Source organism: Limulus polyphemus, unplaced genomic scaffold, assembly GCF_000517525.1.
Source record: "Limulus polyphemus unplaced genomic scaffold, Limulus_polyphemus-2.1.2 Scaffold1010, whole genome shotgun sequence".
Lineage (NCBI taxonomy): Eukaryota > Metazoa > Arthropoda > Merostomata > Xiphosura > Limulidae > Limulus > Limulus polyphemus.
In genome coordinates, this window is record NW_013666620.1 from 288,460 (window position 1) to 296,824 (window position 8,365).

The following is an 8,365-nucleotide window of genomic DNA, read 5'->3' on the forward strand; positions in this document are numbered from 1 at the left end:
TAATCATTTCCAAGATAATTTATCTGAAAACTACATTATAGGTAAATAATCATTTCCAAGATAATTAATGTGAAAACTACGTTCTAGGGAAATAATCATTTCCAAGATAATTAATGTGAAAACTACGTTATAGGTAAATAATCATTTCCAAGATAATTTATCTGAAAACTACATTATAGGTAAATAATCATTTCCAAGATAATTAATGTGAAAACTACGTTCTAGGGAAATAATCATTTCCAAGATAATTAATGTGAAAACTACGTTATAGGTAAATAATCATTTCCAAGATAATTAATGTGAAAACTACGTTATAGGTAAATAATCATTTCCAAGATAATTAATGTGAAAACTACGTTATAGGTAAATAATCATTTCCAAGATAATTAATGTGAAAACTACATTATAGGTAAATAATCATTTCCAAGATAATTTATCTGAAAACTACATTATAGGTAAATAATCATTTCCAAGATAATTTATCTGAAAACTACATTATAGGTAAATAATCATTTCCAAGATAATTTATCTGAAAACTACATTATAGGTAAATAATCATTTCCAAGATAATTTATCTGAAAACTACATTATAGGTAAATAATCATTTCCAAGAACAAAATCGGTACATGTAAATATGTAGATCTTGAAAGTTGAGTTGTCCGAACTGTACGTATCTACATGTGCCGATGTTTCCGTTTATCAACGTTATATTTTAAGATCTGTGCAAGAATAACTCAGCTAACAGATGTTCCCGCATATAAAAGCTATCTTCAAGTGTATTATTTTAACGGTTTTAAAATTGATTTCTTTTGAAATTATTTAATTTTATTTTGACATTGCTAAAAATAAATGTGATCAATAATTATTTTAAGTAATTCTTAACACTTTTAACATTACTCGAAGTATTTCACCAAAGAAAAGATCTACATGAATAATCTCTTAATGAATTTTGTTTCTTTCTGAAGTTTTTTTCCCCCTGATCCTATTTAGTCAATTTTCTTTACAATATTTAGATCATTTACCAAGATTTTTATTTATTTTTAATAATTCGATATCTTATACAATTTCTAAGTTACCAGTAATAATATACTTGAAAACAGAATTTAGAGATCGTTATTAATGCACCAACAGTATAAAACATGTATATTACTAATGTTTCAATAATTAAAAGTGTCATAATAATAAATTAAAGGTCAGTGGGATTTTTTATATTTATAGGGGTCTAATGATTGGCTGTAAGAATTTAGCTGGTATATATTTTAATGATAAACTGATGTAAAATAGATGGTGATTTTATTCCATTCAATCATTTGCGTTTAAAACAATATTTTTATTTGACAGTGTATGTATTTACGAACCTTTAATTTATATCAAATAATATCAGTAATTAGAAGTGCAGTGTAGGCTTAGGTGTGCTTTAGTTGAGTTAGAAGTGCAGTGTAGGCTTCAGTCCTATCTCGGATGAGACTGGCCATTTACGATGGACGTCGATTCTTGTGTGATAGTGGAACAGGAACAGTATTGCTGCTTGTTCAGGACGAAGTAAAATGTCTAATAATCTATGCCAGTCGTACAGTAACAACTCCTGAACGTAGCTATTGACAGTGCAGTTGTGGTATCAGTCAAATATTACAACCAATTATTTTAGAGCAAGAAAATAACCATTTGTGAAGATTGAAATATTTCATACCGTCAAAACCTAAAAGAAATGGTCAACATTGTAGAAGTATGACAGAATTAACCAAAGACAATAGTAATGTAGAAGAATAATTTCAATAAATGATGAAAGACTATCAATTTACAGAATGCCCAAATTCTGGACACCGTGCCGACTTAAAAGCCATTAAAAATATGGAAAAAAAGACCACACAATGGATAAATACTTCACTAGTGAAGAATTTTGTCTTTCTTTGCCCCCCAGTGGCACAGCAGTATTTCTGCGGACTTACGACGCTATAAACCGGGTTTTGATACCAGTGGTGGGCAGAGCACAGATAGCCCATTGTGTAGCTTTGTGCTTAACTTTTAACAAAAGAAAAACAATAAACAAATCGGCTTTCTTTACAGCAGTAGCATTCAAGCTAGATATCTCATTTGTCTCCAAACGCACAGAAGGAAGACTGTTTTTTAATGTTAACACAGATGCAACAACTCTCTGGTGTTCCCAAACCCTTACTTATTCAAAGTCCGTCGTATCTCTTGTATGTAGCTCTAGGAACCACTGTTTAGTGGTTTATAGTGCATTTAGTCGTACCAGTGCCACAGGTTATGTGCATTCATATTGCCATCCTCAATCCATGATGGTCTTGATCTGCACACTTCTACTACACTCAACACCTTGCACATCTTCGAGATCATCTAAATGATAAAATTAACACTTTTTTTTTAACTGTGTTAATTTTTCTGAAGTCTACACATCAGTGACAATTTGCACTAATATACCAACTAATGGATAAATTTTAACCTAATTGGCAAACTAATCAATAATGAATAGCGCATACTATTTACCTTTATCTGTTTCCATAAAATGAACAGCTGTGTCTAGGAGCTATTTTCATTAAGAAAATAGTACAGCCAACTTTTCCTATGGGCACTTTAAGTAACCAGACTGTGGGTGACATGGTTTGGTAGAACCATCTATCCCATTAGAGAGGTAAAGGATGTTGAGAGCAGTAGAAGTAGACACGTTACCATATCACCACACATTCCGATGGTTTGGTAGAACCATCTATCCCATTAGAGAGGTAAAGGATGTTGAGAGCAGTAGAAGTAGACACGTTACCATATCACCACACATTCCAATGGTTTGGTAGAACCATCTATTCCAGATCTTTTAACAGCAACCCTGACACCAATCCCAACTCATTATAACTACAACTAAATCTGAAATGTAGTTAAATGATATTTTTCAGTGATTATCAAACTTATGTTCGTGGGCCATGCACATTTTAATCTAATTGGACCACAGTGGGATGTATATATTATGCTTTTGCTTTCTTTTTCTTAATTATGCAACCTTTCCATGGACGACATGAAGAGAACTCACAAACCACCGGTGGTTTACAGACCACAGAACGAGAACTGTTGATTCCATGGACGACCTGCAGAGAACTCACGAACCACCGGTGGTTTACAGACCACAGAACGAGAACTGTTGATATATTTCATTCGAAGTTTAAAAGTATTTTCTCTAGATGTGCCTATTAGTATAAAAAGAATAATGTTTACTGGTATGCCTTGCGACCACAAATCAGTCTCGAATCTGTTATTAAAAATGTGTGTTAATTCAAGAACTTCAGATAGATGTGGCTTAGAGTTCGCAACAAAGCTAGCTTCTATGGTATCTGGAAATGGTCTAGGCAAGCCTGCATGGTTATGAACCAGTCTTGGGATCCTAATAGACTTTTCATGACCAAAAACAAGTTTCATTTAGTTTATTATGAACGATTTGTGTTAAAACAGTAATTTCAGATAGATGTGCTTTGGAGTTTCACCCGCTTGTCAGTCACATTTCAAACGCGGTTTTCTTGAAAATAATTAAACAAGAGGGAATCCTCAATAGCCGCGGCACTTGAAATTCTTTTAGGGAGGATTAGAGAAAATTAGTCTGCGAGATCTCCCCCTCCTTTTTATTAGCTATATTTTTGTGCGCCAGCAATACCAAGCATGGGGTTCGAGTATACCCGATTCGATTACATTACTCATCGGGATCTCTACCAGCCTACCCTCAAATTGAAATTATTTTAGGCAGGATTAAATTAATCAACGAGACCTTGGGCGTCGTTAAATATGTCAATCGAAATGATTTGACCTCCTGAATCCAAAACTATAATTAGATCTCAAATTGGTCAAGAGATGACGTAGCTATGAGCTTATACTTGAAAACAAACAAACTCGGAGCCATTCTATGAGCCACTATGCCGCGGCTGAAAATCCCATAGCTCTAACGTTTGTGATAAATATCTCGTAAATTATAAATTGTGTTTCACATTCTCCATAATTTGTTCATACAAACAGAATCTTTTTTTTGTTTCCCGAAAACCCCTAAAGAGCAGTTCTTTTGCTCCACACAAGAATATTTATTTGAAGTCCCTAACAGACAAATTAAGAAGAATATGAAATAATTATTTACAGTCTAATGCGATTTCCATTACAAACAACAGATTTACAAGTTTTCGGTCCCCAAAACCTACTTTTGCGGAATGATTGAAACGACGTGTTAGAATTACTAATAGTATAAAATTACTCGGAATATTATTTAAAGCTTTAAAGCTCTTGTGCTGCATAAATAAATGATGCTCGAGATAACTTTTCGTTTTAATCTCTGATCGCCCAGACCACTTGACGAGTTTCTGGTATTTGTATAAGATAAAAGATATGTCCGAAATACTTGTTTAAAAAAAAAGAAAATTTTAAATCCGTAACGAACAAATTATTTTTTTTCTGTTTTGATTTTTACAGTTATCTAACTTTCGATTAAAAATTAATAATAACCTTAAAAACCTGAGAAAAAAAAATTGTTCTCATGCGATACCTTGCATTGTATTCGTTTGTTTGTTTTAGATCAAAGTCACAGTGGTCTATCTGCTGTTCCCACCGCGGGGTATCAAACCTCGAATTTTAGCGGGAGACAATACTTTACATAATAATAATAATAAAACATTACTCTGCTCATTTTAAAACATCTTTATTAATATTAGTCAACACTAAGCTTAACATTACGAACAGTACATTTATCATTAAACTATTCTGTTTGTCCCTAGATGGAAGCACTATGAAATAATGGGTTTTTAACCCAACAGTTGTAACCTTAGACCATGAAAGTACATCGACAGTTGATATATTAGGCTTTGGGAATGGAATCTAAGTTGGTTATATACAAATATAAGTAGACAAAGCTTGTTATATATTAGTTTTAAACCTTATATAAAATTAAATACGATTGTAGCGACAAGTTTGTTCGTTTTTTTTCGTAATGAAAACTCGATCATTGTTTAAGATTACCTGTTCATGCGTAATCAAATTTCTACAGAACAGTATTGAAGGAGAACATGGTATAAATATGATGTCTTTATGGAAAGTTAACGACCTGCAACAAATTCACACGAAATTTTGTTTTCGTTACAAAACAAAGTCCAAGTTTAAATATAGTTTGAAAAACAAACAAACAATTTTTGGATAATATGTACAGATATATGAATATACATATATTACTCTTGCAAGGCTAACAGCATCCGACATCAGGGTGGAAACTACAAAGGCAATTTTAAAGTTATTCTACGTTATGGTAACAGTGTAGTTACATAAATGTACTTACGTTGTATATATTTACAAAATATTAATTTTAACTCTGGTATTTATCTATAGTTGCTGGGATTCTTCTACTTTATTTTCTAGCCTGCAGGGGAAAAAAAAGAGAAAAAAAAAGATGTTAAATGCAAAACAAATGAACAAGTTTTTAAATTTTAAAATAAATTAATATTCATATGTTTAAAAACGTTTCATATTTAATTACAGAGATCTAATATACTTATATATATATATATTGTTTGTGGATAAGAAGAAAACTACACAATGGGCTATCAGTTTGTTTGTAATTAAGCACAAAGCTACACAATAGGCTATCTGTGCTGTACCCACTACGAGTATACAAACCCAGCTTTTAGCGATGCGAACCCTCAGACTTACTGCTAAGCCACTGGTGGGCATATTATTAATTAATGATACAAATATAATAAACATAATAATAGAATAAATATAAGATAATCAGTGTCAACGTACTGGCACGGTCTGGTAGCCAGGGGGCGCTATACCCGCAGTATTGGAGTAACAGGATTAAAATTCGTTACTAAAAAAATACTTGCCCTTTCAGCCATGGGGACGTTATTATGTGAAGGTCAATTCTACTAGTCGTTGATAAAGAGTAACCCAAGAGTTGGCGGTGGGTGGAGTTGAGTAGATGCCTTAAGGACGGCTATTGGATATAATCCTCGAGCAGTTTGGCGCAAAATTCAACGAATAAAACCAATATTTATTAACATCGTGTATAATTTTATGATATTCATTACTAAAATGTTCATATTAATTCCGGAGTACTTCATATTATTTAAATCTTTATACTATAATAACCATAACAATCCTTAAGAGTTCGTTAATAAGCTTGTAGATCAGATATGATAATTGTATAGCGTTGTTTAAACATGTGTTTAACAAGTGAAAGCTTGGAATGGTCTATTCTTTCATTGGGTATGTGTCTGTGAACCAGACTAGTTTCGGATAATTCCACTCACAAAAAAGAAACATATCATTCTATAGGTATTTGAAGAACTTGTAGCATTCAGCCACAATTTAATTCTTTGTATTGTTATCTGACACTGGGCAGCTGGTACGTAACTGAATGTTACATATATTATACACACGTATATATATATATATTATGAAGAATACCTATAGAATGATAGGTTTCTTTTTTGTGAGTGTAAAACATTTAAATACACCATTTCGAGATATGATAATTGTAAAATATTAATCATTAATGTCACGTATGAAGTAATTATTCACAATTAAACAGTTATACTGTTGTTTTTTGTTCAGAATGTTGAAAAGCATGAAAACTACCCATTAGAATTCTGCGTAATTTTATGATGTTTTTAAACCTTTAATTTTAATTAAATTTACAGAAAAGTTCCAGCAAATAATCCACGTGAAGTGTTTATTTATATTACGTTATTAATAATTAACTTATTCAGTTCTGTATTTTTTGACAGTCGGTTGTTCAATATATGGAATTTAGTAGATAATAAAGTATATTTGTTATGTGGCGGCATCTAGTGTCAGTAAACACATTTAAAGTAAAATATAATTATGATCGTTTGTTAAATTTCGCGCAATGCAACTCGAGGGTTGTCTTCGCTATTCGTCCCTAATTTGAAACGTGATAGACTAAAGAGAAGGCAGCTAGTTAATACCACCCACCGCCAATTCTTGAACTACTCTAGTCGAATAATAGAATTGACCGTAAAGTTATAAAACCTCCACAGCTGAAAGTACGAGCATGTTCCGCGACAAGTTTCGATCTCACAACCTGATCACAAGGCCACTACAAAAGAAGAAAAAAAAGTAACTTACCACAATTTCTACTGCTCTAATTCTATCACAAACTTTTCTTCAATCATCAATTTAAAACAACCATCTTTCAGATGTTTAGTTTACTTACAGGATATGATAATGCAAACATTGCTTGTTTTTAGGCCTAGACATCTCGAGAAGCTTGGTTACTTATAAAGCTTTATTGTAACAACAACAAAAAAAGACTTATGAAGTTGTCGTTTTATAAAAAAAAATCAGATGCTACAAAAGTTGAAAATACACATGTTGTTGATTCAAATACGATACAATTACAATAGCGAGAAATTAATTTAGTGTAATCAGTGCGAGTTTGCACTGCGACGGTATTGGTCTATTAGTCATTACGTAAGCACTTACCATTGGACTATCGGCTCTTTATTACTACTTCGAATGCTTTATGATAGTGATGATGACGAACCGAAACGTCTTTCAAAACGCTTTTAATCTAGCAGTTTGATAACGTCTATTCACAAAGGTTTTCATCCAGTTTCTAATAACGCTCCCAACGAAGCGTTATTTGTAAATAGAACAACTTCCTCGACCAGTTTGAGATTGCTTGTAATTAACAGTTTCATACCTTTTTATAGCCAGCGCGGATTAAACCAGAACACGATAATTTTTGATGTACCAAAGAAGAAATTGACACTGTTCTTACAGTTGTATAATATGAAAGAAAATACTTCAAAGGAGTTATCCACAAATACAATTTAATTATATCTCTTAGCCAAAAAATAGACGACGAACCAAGTCTCCTCTTGAGAAAGAAATTCCTCTGTAGTATATACATCTCTAGATAAATCCAAGTTGTAAACTCGAGTGCATTAGATCCACCGCTAGGGGGCTTCAGCATGGATACAAAAAACATTAGCAAACACATGGAGTGCGGTGATTGGTTTGTGTTGCTTTGAATTTCGCGCAAAGCTACCCGAGGGCTATCTGCGATAGTTGTCCCTAACTTGCAAATGATAGACCATAGGGAAGGCGGCTAGCTAACACCACCAACTGTTGGGCTACTCTTTTATCACGAAGAGTAGGATTGATCGTTACATTATAATGTCCCCGCGGCTGAATGGGCGAGCACGTTCGGCGACGGGGAGTCGAACTCGTGACCCGCAGATTGAGAGTCGAATGCCATAACTACCAGCCCGAGTGCAGTAATATTCAGATATCCAAACAGCAGTTCAACGTTGTTTTGAATAATGCGTGTAACAATAGAACGTAGTTAATATATTTGTTT